This window comes from Protopterus annectens, chromosome 7.part1 (genome assembly GCF_019279795.1).
Source record: "Protopterus annectens isolate FY-2018-M chromosome 7.part1, PAN1.0, whole genome shotgun sequence".
NCBI classification, from domain to species: domain Eukaryota; kingdom Metazoa; phylum Chordata; order Ceratodontiformes; family Protopteridae; genus Protopterus; species Protopterus annectens.
Window position 1 is genome coordinate 541,549,156 of NC_056740.1, and position 12,102 is coordinate 541,561,257.

General features: G+C 44.2%; 1 protein-coding gene across 4 annotated transcripts in view; it reads left to right on the top strand.

The window, feature by feature from the left end:
* TCF12 (transcription factor 12) overlaps positions 1-12,102 on the top strand; it is a 1,980,472-nt gene that overhangs the window by 1,690,956 nt on the left and 277,414 nt on the right. The gene's annotated exons all lie outside the window — the stretch shown is intronic.

Genomic DNA, 12,102 nt, shown 5'->3' on the forward strand with positions numbered 1-12,102 from the left:
AGGGGGATAAAGTTAGCACTGAACCCTATCTGCCAAGATGTTGGCAATATCAGTTGGTTCAGTAATTGTCATGCCGTTGTGCTGTAACTCGAAGCAGATCTGGGTGTTGCCATTGAGATTCTTGACATAGCTATAGAATGCTTTTTGGTTGTCCTTTAGAATTAGTGAAATTTTGTTTTCTTAGCTAGCTTTGGAGGATCTTATAAGGGATCTCAGCTTCTTACTGAGACTAACCAGGGAGCTCCTCCACTCAAGGGATTTTACTCTCTTTTGCAACAGTTTTTTTCCTTCTGTTGTACAGTTTGTTTGTGGCAGGGGACCACCAGATTGGCTTCCTTTTGTTGGAGGATAGTGTCTTGGTTCTGTTTGGGATAGCAGGATCCATGCACTCATGTAAGTGCTTATAGAGTGCATTTGTTTAGGATCCAGCAGTTGTAACTGTATTGCCCATCTGGATGGGTGTCATGAAGTTCACCACTTCTGTCTTAAGAAGCATGAAGTTGGTTTTGGAGAAATTTTTTACCATTGTTTCATTAATGGGGGTTGGGGGTGGGATGTGGATATCAAGGGTGATTAGCATATGGTCAGATCGGACCAACGAGGAGCTGGCTTCAGGTGTGGAACACCGATCACTCATGTTGGTAATGACTAGGTTTAGGATATTGTTGCCTCTGGTGGGGGTGTGGATAAGTTGATCCATGGCATTGGAGTTTATGAATTCCAGACAGCGTTGAGCTAAGGAGTTGGTACATGAGTAATTTTCCCAGTTAATGGTGGGGTAGTTGAAGTCGCCCATTATTAGGGTGTTTGGTTGAACCCTAATATTTTCCAGTACATCAAGAAAAGAGGAGTGGGAATCCTGTTGCATGGTGGGGGATTGTAGCAAGCTACAATTTGGATTGCAGTTTTGTTCAGTTAGTTGCACTTGGATAACCTTGGATGCATTATGCTGAGCAACTAGCCTGGAGGTGTGGATAACCTTAATGAATATGGACACCCCTCTGCCTTTGATGTTTTGGTCCAGGTTACATGGCCGAAAAGTGTGGTATGAGTTATAGCCTGGTAGTGCAGGGGTGCTCTCTGGAGCCTTGAACCAGGTCTCAGTCACTGCACAGATATTGATGTTCTCCATTTTAAGGATTGCCTCGAGTGAGTGCATTTTGAGATTTAGACTTCTAGCATTGCCCTCAGTTTTTGCTTGCCTATTCCTGTTATGGTGGTGAATTTGTTATTTGAACCTTGCTTAAAAAAGGCACTATAGGGGCGGCAAGAGCCTTAGCCAGTATCCGGAATCCCAGGGGCGACAGGTGCAGGCCATCTTTGGCAAAGCATCGTGGTCTGTCGACCATGTCATCCCAAGCAGACAGATACTGGATCCCCTTAGAATGACACCAGAAGCTTAGCCAATTGTTGAAGTCAATCATTTTGTCCTTGTACTGCGGTATCATTCTGGGCTGTGGCAGAATGCTACTCAGGGTTGGGGTCATACCTGCCTGGGCTACAAGATCGGAGAGCTCTTCCATGTCTCTTTTCATGTAGCCCAGGGAGGTACGTCTCAGGTCATTCACACTAACATGGACAATGACAGAGTCATATTTGCACTGGTGGAGTGACCTGAGCGTGGGTTATGTGGCGGATCCTGGCACTCAACAGGCAGCTTGACAGTAACCTTCTCCTTGTTTAGCTTGGTGAATGGGACATCAGTGTGCCTGACTATAGAGTCACCTATGACTAGTGTGTTGGGTACATTGTTTTGCCTTATTGGCTGTGGTTGAGTGGCACACTGAGTCTGTGGGCTGTGTCATTTGGGTTGTGTTGGGGGATGGAGGTTGCTTGTGTTTCTGCTTTGAATGTCTCTGTTGCTTAGACAGATTATTATTGAGAGCCTCCGCAAATGTTTTTGTGTTACTATGTGTGGATTTTGGTGGTGTAGATTTAGTGAGACTATGTGATGAGAGTGGTGTGGTGCAAATGTTTATCTTCTCCTCTTGACTGTCTTAAGTTCAGTCTTGGTTGGAGAGAGCTTTACCTCCAGTTTGGCTAGACAAGTGCATCTCTCACAGGTTGTAGTGTTGGGTGGTAGGAAGAGAGGGTTGTCTGTGTACATGAGGCAATTTCTACATTGCCTCAAGATGCCCATATTCATCAGATAGGAGAAAACACTGGGAACTGACCCTTGGACATGCCTGAATAAAAAATTATTTTCCTCTAGATAAGTGAGGAAAGTGTGTACAAGAGCTGTTTTTCTCTAAGCAAGTGAGAAAAGTAAGTACCAAAACTGTTTTCCTCTAGGTAATGAGGAAGGTTGAGCTATAGTAATTCGTAGCTTATTTAGTACTTACAAGTTCTGAACTAATGCTGAGCACAAATAAGCAAATTTAAGTGCTAAAACTAAGAATCTGTGTCTGCACTAGACGAGGTACAGGACAGAAACAAGTGCAAATGCAGGCTTTCAAAACAGAAAGTTGAGAGAGATGGAAAAGATAACCCAAACAGCCAATAACTATAATTTCTGGGCCAGAACCACTCCTTATGTGGTAGACAGGTTACCTAGTGCTTACCACTCCCACTGATAAGCTAGAAGGCTTCCCTCCCAACACAGAAAGGCTTGGTGGGCTCAGAAGCTTACATATAGTCCTGGATACAGCAAATCTGTATCTGGAACACTAGTTACAGGAAAGGTAACAGGCTTACACCATTTTATTTTATCTTAATTTCAGATGTCATCTGTGTGTCTTTTTTGAAAAAAGTGTACTTGGTGTCTTATTTGCTGCAACTGGAGGACAGCAGCAGGTGAAGGGCAGTTTTAGAGGTCTGGTTGTAACTGAAGTAGTTTTTAGGGGCAGTCTGGAGAAGTGCTGATGAATGAAAGGCAGTCAAAGAACCTTGCATGTCCACCTCCACCGCAAATCATAAACCTGGAAGGAAGCTAGTAAAACTCTGCCACAGACACTTCAAGCTGAACACCTGCAACAGTTAAAAAAGAAAACCTTGGTGTGTGACATAAATATTCAATGTAAATGTAGTTTGTTTAGGTGTGAGCGTGTAGTGAAAATGTTTTGGCAGGATCCTTTTGATAAGACACATTGTACTTTCCATTCGTTGTACAAATTTACTTTTTGCCAGGATTCACCTTTGTTTTCTGATCATACTGGCCCGTTTCATCGTAAGTATTGTACATGAAATGCGAACAAGTTGTTAAGAGTACAGTAGGTGGTTTCTGAAGGATGTTTTTAGTTACTGTGAGAGTTTCCAGGCAGAAAAATTAATAGGCTGCTAACCAGTGCTTTGAAGTATGATAATTTAACATCCCTGACAACATATGACTTCTTGCCTGACAGAGAGTTTTTGTTAAATGTTTTTCTTCACTCACTACCCCAGCAAATGCAGTTATACCCAGACTTCCACATACACCAGCAAATTATTAGAAACGTGTTGCTACTTTTTCTGAACATGCCCTTTGCTGATTGGGTCCCCTATTTTGTTGTAGAGTGGAGTCTCTGTTAAATTCAGTGGTGCGAAAGTAAGGGTGGTCAGTTTTAGAGAATGACCGTTGTTGGTCCATGTTTGTTGATGTGTGATGTACATTGAGAGTTGGATTAATCGTGGTACCTTTTCATTCCCTTGTCTTTAGCCCCATTTTGCTTGACTGCTGGCCTGTACCTGCTGGTCAGTACAGTATCCCTTAACCTTTCGCAGGGAGGTAGAGTTGGCCTGTAGCCTCTTCATTGTGGGTAAACCTAGCAGTATTTTCAAACCAGGGTTAGTTTGTACAGGTATAGGCTTTTGCATCTGTGGTCTGGCTTTGGCCAGCAGAGTTCTGTGAAAGACATGTCTAGGTTATCTACACTTTGTGTTGACTACATTTTGTATGTTAACTTTAAGAGCTGTGAGAAGACCTTGCAGTATCTTTCTGATTACAAAAGACAAAGCTTTATTTTTCAAGATAACATTAAAATGCTATCAAAAGTTTTGAGTCCCTGTTGCAAATTATTTCCACCCTCTTCAACATCTGGCCAGTGGTAGCTGTACAGAAAGAGTGTAAAAATACTAAAGAAAAGAATGGAGTTGTCATAGCAAGAACTACGGTCATGGATGCCCTGTAAACTTGTGGTTATCTGAATGTGTAGCCTAATGTGAGATTCGTTTATTGTGTACATCATTGTATACTGCTTTGTTTTGTTAATGCCTTATTTTTACCTTTATGGTTATGTAATCTTCTTGGTTGTGAAGAACAGGTGCTACATAATGTTGTCTTTAGACACAGTCTAAGTAATGTTGCATTGGTTACTTGGTTGGTATGTACTGTGTGATTGTCAGCTATGTATAGTGTCTACCTTGCTTTATAATTCTTACTTATTTGGCTTTGTTTTTCTGCTGTACTTACCCCCCTTACCTTGTCATTGGTCCTGGAGGCATGGAGGCTGTCCTAGCATTAAGCAGGCATCTTTTTTGTATTTTCACACTACAAGGCAAGTTTAGAAACTTGTCCATCTTTTGATGCCTCTTTGGGATGTGTGTGGAAACCAAAGACCCTGTTGGATTTTTACCTTTGAACTTGGGGAGGATATGCAAAATATACCAAAATCCCAGAAAGGAATCAAGCTAGGAAGCCAGATGCTTGGAGACCCCACTGTGTTCACCCATATTTAACCTTGTGTTAATCTTCATTCCCTTACAGGTGGCATTGCATAGCTTTGTACAGCAGACTGTGTTAATGGATTTTTTTTCTCCTATGGTTTGTTTACTTTTGCTTAGTTCTTGTTTACTGCTTTTGTATTTTTGATTTTCTTATTGGACATCTACTTTTCCTGTCAACCGGACACACATTGAAATTATATTATTGACTGTAATACATACATCACTTTTTAAAACTTGCAGTGTGTGTGAATTTTCGTATCTGAGATTACTTGTGTTTTCTTTTTCTTTAGCATGTGCTACGTTTGCCTTGTGCAGGTTTATCCTCAGAGTGTACAAGTAAATGTGTTTGGTGGTTTATCTGTTTTAATACTTTCAGTCTTGGAAATGGATTTTCCATCTACCGTACGGTATAATCATTAGTAGTAATTTAATTTGGTGCTTTATTCTTGATGCTGATAATGCAGTTCAGGACCATAGTGGATGTGCTTTCTGCACTAATGCCTTTGCTTTTTTCTTACTTGTTTCCAGTCCTGTAGCACTGTATATTTTTATTGTCAGCTGTAACATGCAAAAAGATGTGCAGATTTCAAGAATTTCAGAATATGTAGATGAGGTATTATGTTGTGGTGATATGAATAATTATTTAGAAGTAAAGTCAGATACATAGCAGATATTATTGGCAGCAGATAAAATGCATGGTGTTAAGTAAACATTTATGGATTCATTAAGTCCCAGAGGTTGTAAAATACTACATAATTATATGTTGTGGTTTTATGCATTATGTGGTATATGGTATAGAAGTTGTTATAAATATGTATTTTATAGTGTTTTTTGTATTGAGAACTAGTTGTATCAGCTTGTTAGTCACGCGATTTGGGAAGTTTTATAATTTGAGAAGTTATGGTGAGGTGTTTGTGTGTTGTTCTGATGAAGTTCTAATTCAAGAACAAAACACTAAACTATATTGTTTGTAGTGTTTCCTGTCATACATCAGTGAACATTAATTTGTAGTTGGTGGTAAAGCTCTGATAGTTCATACGCCAAAAAAATGATGTTCCATATACGATACCAGTTTCTTTGTGGCAGAATTCCTGTTTTAACTGTTTATCTTGTAATTTTTGCAGATTAAATATACTAATCAAAAATTAAGTTTATGTACATCCATTTTTACAGAGATTCTGTAGGGTTTTTTTTTTTTGTATTAGTTGACTCAATGTTTTTTTTTTCTTTAGCCCTTTCAGGTCAGTAGTATTTGATATCACCGATTTATTCTTTTCAGTGTGTTTAGTAACTAACATCTGAGTTGTTTCATTGAGGTGTGAATATGTTTAGCGGTGTTATTGGTTTGGCATAACATTACTGTTTGCATGCTAAATAACAGCACATTTTTTAAAGATGTCTAATTTCTTCAGTTTGAAAGTGGATGCTCTGGAAAGCACTAGTAAAATATTCTGAGAGCGCAGCCATGATGAATACATAATGTTGCTAACATTTACACCAAGTATAAGTGCTTATTATCCTATATTCTGTATTAAGAAAACACAGCTGGTCTGCTCTGAGCCTGCGGTTTCAACACAGAACATAAACTGCATTCTTTGATCAGTTCTGCTCAGATAATGTGAAGTCTTGGACACTGCGCACAGCCCAGTGAAGACTGACTGAAGTTGGCAGCCCCTGGAACAGACCAGTAAAATGTAGTAAAGAATTTCAATCCTGCTTTGCTTCTCCTTTAAATGGAACATTCCAAGTGTACAGATTTAGGCCCAGTGATGTGGGGTCCTGAGTTGAACTGCAGGATTTTTGACAAGAGTTGATTTTTGAGTGAGAAGTGGTGTCTATTTCTTGATGAAAAGTTAAAAGCTGGGTGCCCTCAGTGACTGGGCTTATCTCTGGTAGTACCTACCAATGGTGCTTGAGTTTACAGTTGAAAGTTTGCATTGTACTGGCTCTGATTATAGTGATATACCTGCAGGAGGAATGACTGCCCTGTGTTTTACAGCCAAGTAATCTTAAAAAAGTGTAATAAAAAAATTGGGAGGATCAATGTTTGTGTGATTGGGGAAACTTGGGGGAGAGAATGCATCACATGTATGTCAGAGTTTAAATGTTACTTTGTTTTACAGTCCAGATAATGTGTAGGCCGCATCTCCAACTTTTAAGAGAAAAATGCAAAGAGTGGAATAGCTAGTAAAATTGCATAGCTGTTTGGGCCAAACGGCACCCATGTTAACAGCATGTGGCAGTAACATTGTGAATGCGAGTTTGAACTCCTTGAGGTGAGTTTAGTTTTTTTGTCTGACAGGTGAAACCCATGGTGTGCTGGCAGTTGCATGCGGATGCGTCCCTGCTGATTGATTAAATGTATCCAGTCTAAAAATCACATGGTGTAGTCCTGCATTGCAAAGGAATAATCTGTATTGCTTTTGCTGTATCAGTGGACAGGCAGTGTACTATTGTGTCTGGTGGGCTGTAAAGCAGTTTTCATTGTGTTTTTTTTTTGGGGAGTCAGCAGTATTATTATTATTATTACAAGATGTAAGAAAACCTTTTCATTAAAAAGAGTAGACACCTGAAAACAAACTGAGCTATGTCTTTACTTCAGTCTGCAGACACTTTGTGGCAGAAAAATGCTGGGTACAGTTAATGTAAAATAGAGAAGAAGGTGGGTGGTATGTGTAAAAAGACTGTATTTTTTGTTTAACTTCTGTTAATCATAGATGAGCTGTTCACATGTTAAGTTGTCAATCTCGCCTTCATTCTTGCTTGATGGGTTCGGAGCCGATCCTCGGCTCCGACTCGGCACTTGCTAAGCTCGAGAGTCACTTTTACCAGCTCGAGGCAGCCCCATATCCCATGATGCAAGGCGGTAAGTACCCAGATCTCGTTTGCCGCTTCGCTGATGAGGTCCTCCTTTTGCCAGCTCCTGGTAAGTGTTTTAGATAATACTATTTTTGCCCCTTTTTCACTTTAAAACTTGAACTTTAACGTTTTTAGTTTAGATTAAGTCCCTTTCTGACAAGAAGTTCCCTCACTCCTTAATTTTTTTTTAGTCAGGCCTTCTCCCCTCCCATCCCCCCCTTGTTAGGGTGTGTGTATGTGTTTGAGAAGTTAGTTATCTAGATTATTGTTGGGATAACTGGTTGTTGGGACTGTGTTGTGTCTGTTTTTCTGCAACCATGTCCAAAGAAAGGGTCTCAGGCTTCAAGAAGTGTGACTCGTGCTGTCAGAAGATGTCTCTGACAGATGGTCACACTTCTTGCTTATACTGCCTGGGACCTCTCCACCTGCAGGACTCCTGTGCGATTTGTCATTCCTTTAGCCAGAGAGTCCTGCAGGAGAGGAGAAACAAATTGATTTTAAGGGGCCTACTTAAACCGGAGGGCTCCCCGGCTAAGTCGGCTCAGAGTAAGACTTCCAAGGCCCAGGCTTCTGTGTCTAAGCCTGCGGCCTCGGTTCCGACTCTTTCAGAGTCTAGATCGGCTCCGGCTGGAGCCGATCCTGGTTTGCACAAACCTTCGGCACCGATGGCTATCGGTGCCGATACTGGTTCAGTCACATCGGTGTCGGCTCCGACTGGTTCCGATCACCATGTGGCTCAGGCTTCGGTGTCGGCACCGACCGGCTCCGACACCCTTACCTTTATGTCTGTATCGGCTCCGGCCGGAGCCGATGCATCGAGACCTTCTGTCGGTGCCGAAAAGTCTTCGGCTCCGACTGCATCCATGGTTTCGTCGGCTCCGATGGTTCCTTCAAGGAAGAGGTCCAGGTCCCCTTCCTTGGAACCGATACTCTCGGCTCTGGCCTCACCTCTCCTCTCGGAACGGAGCTATCGGAGCCGATCATCTAGGTCATCCAGGCTTTCTGACCATGATTTAGAGAGGGTGGTCAGTAGATTATTGAAATCACAGGCACTGGCCCAGATGCTGCATAGTCTGTCTCAACAGACTACTGTTAGTCCACACCCCCTTGCAGTTCCTCCTTCGACTCTACCTCAGAGTTTGGAGCTGGAGTCTTCGGGAATAGTTTCTGCTATGGCTGAGGGGCAGATACCCCCCCCCCTTCTGCTCACTCAGCATCCACTCTTATCTCCTCTTCGAGACCTTCCTTAGAGGGATTCGGTGGTCGGGCTTCCCTGGTCTCCTCCGAGGGGGTGAGTGGCATCGGACCCTTGTCCGACCCCACTCTTCCCCTTGGAGCCTCGGCCTTGGTGAGCTCGGCTCCGACATCTGCCTTGGAGCCTTCCCTTTCGGTGGGCCCTGGAGTTCCGTTTTCTTCGGAACGGGTTCTCTCGGACCTCCCTGGGAGGGGAGCCTTCAAGGTGATGAAGAGTGTGCTAGCCACTGGACTCAGCCAGCAGTCTGTTCCCTTAGCTCCTCCCTCTACGGTGCCTGTCGATATCTCTGCCATCTCTCTTGCTCCCGGACCCAGAGATCCTCCGCCTCAGGTTTCCCCACTGGGAAGAACCCCCTCTTCCGAGGATTCTCCTGATCAGTCAGGGGATCCTCCGCGAAAGAGGACTTGTAAGAGGAAACACGTAGACTCCCCCGAGTCTATCACTTCAGATACCGACTTAGATGAGTTGGAGGGATCCCCAAGATCCCCCTCTGAGGATGTCTCCTTTTCAGACATCCTAGAACTCCTTAAACAGAGGGGAAACTGGCCCTCCAATAAGCCCTCTGAGGATGAGTCTGTATACCTGGAGGCGTTTGGATCTCGGCCCTCCACCTCCTGGGTGTCTCCACCTTTCGACCCCCTTATGCAGGTTATTGCTCGAAAGGCTTGGGCTGCTCCTGACTCTGTAGAGCCAGTTCCTAGGAGGCCGTCTAAATTTATTACTGCCCCTTCGGACAAGCAATTCCTTACGAAAGGTGTCCCTGCTGATGCCATGGTGTTGGCTGCTGCCACTAAGTAGGAACTTGCAGATCCTTCCGTACCTGTCCATCCTCCTAATAAGGACTCTAGGACCTTGGATAGGTATGGTAAGTGGATGTTTTCTTCAGCGACCTTTGCTATGCGCTCGCTGAATTACTTATGTCACTTCACCAGACTCCAAAGGGACATCCTTAAGGAACTAGGTGAAGTAGTACAGGATCCCACAGCTGCAGGGGCTCAAGAAAAAATTGCTTCGCAGCTAGGAACCCTTAATTCTATTGCTAACTCCTCCATGCGACTCATATCATATGCAGCAGATGGAGCGAGTAGGGCCGCAGGTACAGGTGTGGCTCTTAGACGCCAAGCCTGGATGCGGCTCTGTAATTTTGCAGATCCCTTTAAGGCATCCTTCACAAACTCTCCCTTTGATGGGTCAGCTTTGTTTGGCCCTCAAGTGAAGGAAACATTGACCAGGTGTGAGCAGGACGGCAAGACTCTTTCTGCCGTAGGGGTCCGTTTTTCCACCCCTTCTAGACCTTACCCTAAAGGACAGAAGGGTGGCAAAATGTGGTTCCGCAAATCCGAAGGAGTCACACCGGATACACGTGATCAGTTTACCCCTAGAGGCAGAGGGGGTAACAATAACAGACGCCGCTCTAGAGGCAGAGGGGGTCCACAAAACCAGGGAAGCAGAGAGCCTCTCTCTGACAAACCCTTTCAGCATCCCTGAGATGTTGCCCGACTGTCCATCCTTGGAGGCAGTCGGGGGAAGATTATCGCTGTACCCGGAAGCCTGGCGTTCCCTCACTCAAGACAGATGGGTACAGTCGATCATATCCGAGGGTTACAAAATTCCTTTCGAGGAAAGTCCCTTCTCTCACTCAAATTCCCTTCCAGATGTACCACCCGGTCTAAGGGAAATTGCAGAGTTAGAAGTGTTAAAACTTCTACAAAAAAGAGCCATTCAGCCAGTTACAACAGACCATTCAGAGCCCGGAATCTACTCAAGGTTCTTTTTGGTCCCCAAAAAGATGGGAGACTGGAGACCAATATTGGATCTCAGCAGACTCAACAAGTTTGTCAGAAAGACAAGATTCCGAATGGTCACTCTTCAATCAATTCTGCCCTTCCTAGAGAAGGACAACTGGATGTGCTCAATAGATCTTCAGGATGCGTACTATCACATAAAAATTCACAGACGCTCCAGAAGGTTTCTCCGCTTTCGGCTGGGGTCCAGTCATTTCCAATTCAGAGCCCTGCCCTTTGGTCTCACTACAGCCCCCAGAGTGTTCACCAAATGTATGGCAGTGGTCACGGCTCACCTGAGACGTCAAGGATTCCAGGTGTTTCCGTATCTCGACGACTGGCTCCTTTCAGCCACCACCAGGCATCAACTTCTTCAAGCCAGGGATTACACAATAAATCTTTGCACTCAATTGGGAATTTCGATCAACTACGAAAAATCCTCCTTATTGCCCTGCCAGTCTATTACTTTCATAGGCGCAAACTTAAACACTGTTCGGATGTCAGCTACCCTCACAGATCAAAGAATCTTAGATATACAAAGTCACGTGAGGATCATCCTAGCCAGCAAGAAAGTACAAGCCAGAATGGTTCTAAAGGTGTTGGGCCTCATGGCTGCGGCCATTACCCTTCTTCCCCTGGCCCGCTTCTATATGCGCCTGCTTCAGTGGATGTTGTTCACTCAGTGGTCTTACCAACAACTTCCTATGCGTCACCAAATACTGGTGAGACAGATTTGCAGGAATCATCTGTCATGGTGGATTACTTCTCCCCAGATTCACCAAGGCAGACCCTTTGTACCCCGAGCCCGGTAGCCACTGTCACTACGGACGCCTCCCTGATCGGGTGGGGGGGGTCATTATCAGGGCAGGATGGTTCATGGGACGTGGCAACCGTTCGAATACCACCTGCACATAAATGTCCTAGAGATGAGAGCAGTGCTTTTAACGTTGCAAGCCCTCAACGACTTTCTTCCCTTGGGGACAATTGCAGTCCACACAGACAACATGTCTGTAGTATGGTATATCAACAAACAGGGCGGAACCAAGTCCTACCCCTTGTGTCGAGAAGCTCTCAGACTTTGGCAATGGGCGATCTCCTCTCATCGGTTTCTGGTAGCAACGCATATCCCTGGGAAACCCAACATTTTAGCGGACAGATTGAGCAGAGCTATTCTCATGCCTCACGAGTGGTCTCTCAAACAATCTATAGTGGAGGAGATTTTTCTAGAATGGGGCCGCCATGTTGCGATCTTTTTGCTACTCCCCAAAACAGCAAATGCCCAGACTTCTCTCTCTTCCCACTGCCAGGCCATCCCCCCAGAGACGCTCTAACCCAGGATTGGCCCCAGGGACTTCTTTATGCCTTTCCTCCTTTTCCTCTGATTCCACAAGTACTCCAGAAAGCCACCGTTTTGAGAGCCAAAATGATTCTCATTGCTCCTTATTGGCCTCGACAAATTTGGTTTCCGTTCCTCCATCGTTTCCTTTTGGTGCAGCCTTGGCATCTGGACCCAGTGCCAGACCTTCTGATTCACCAATCGGGTCAGCTGCACCGGTCTATCCC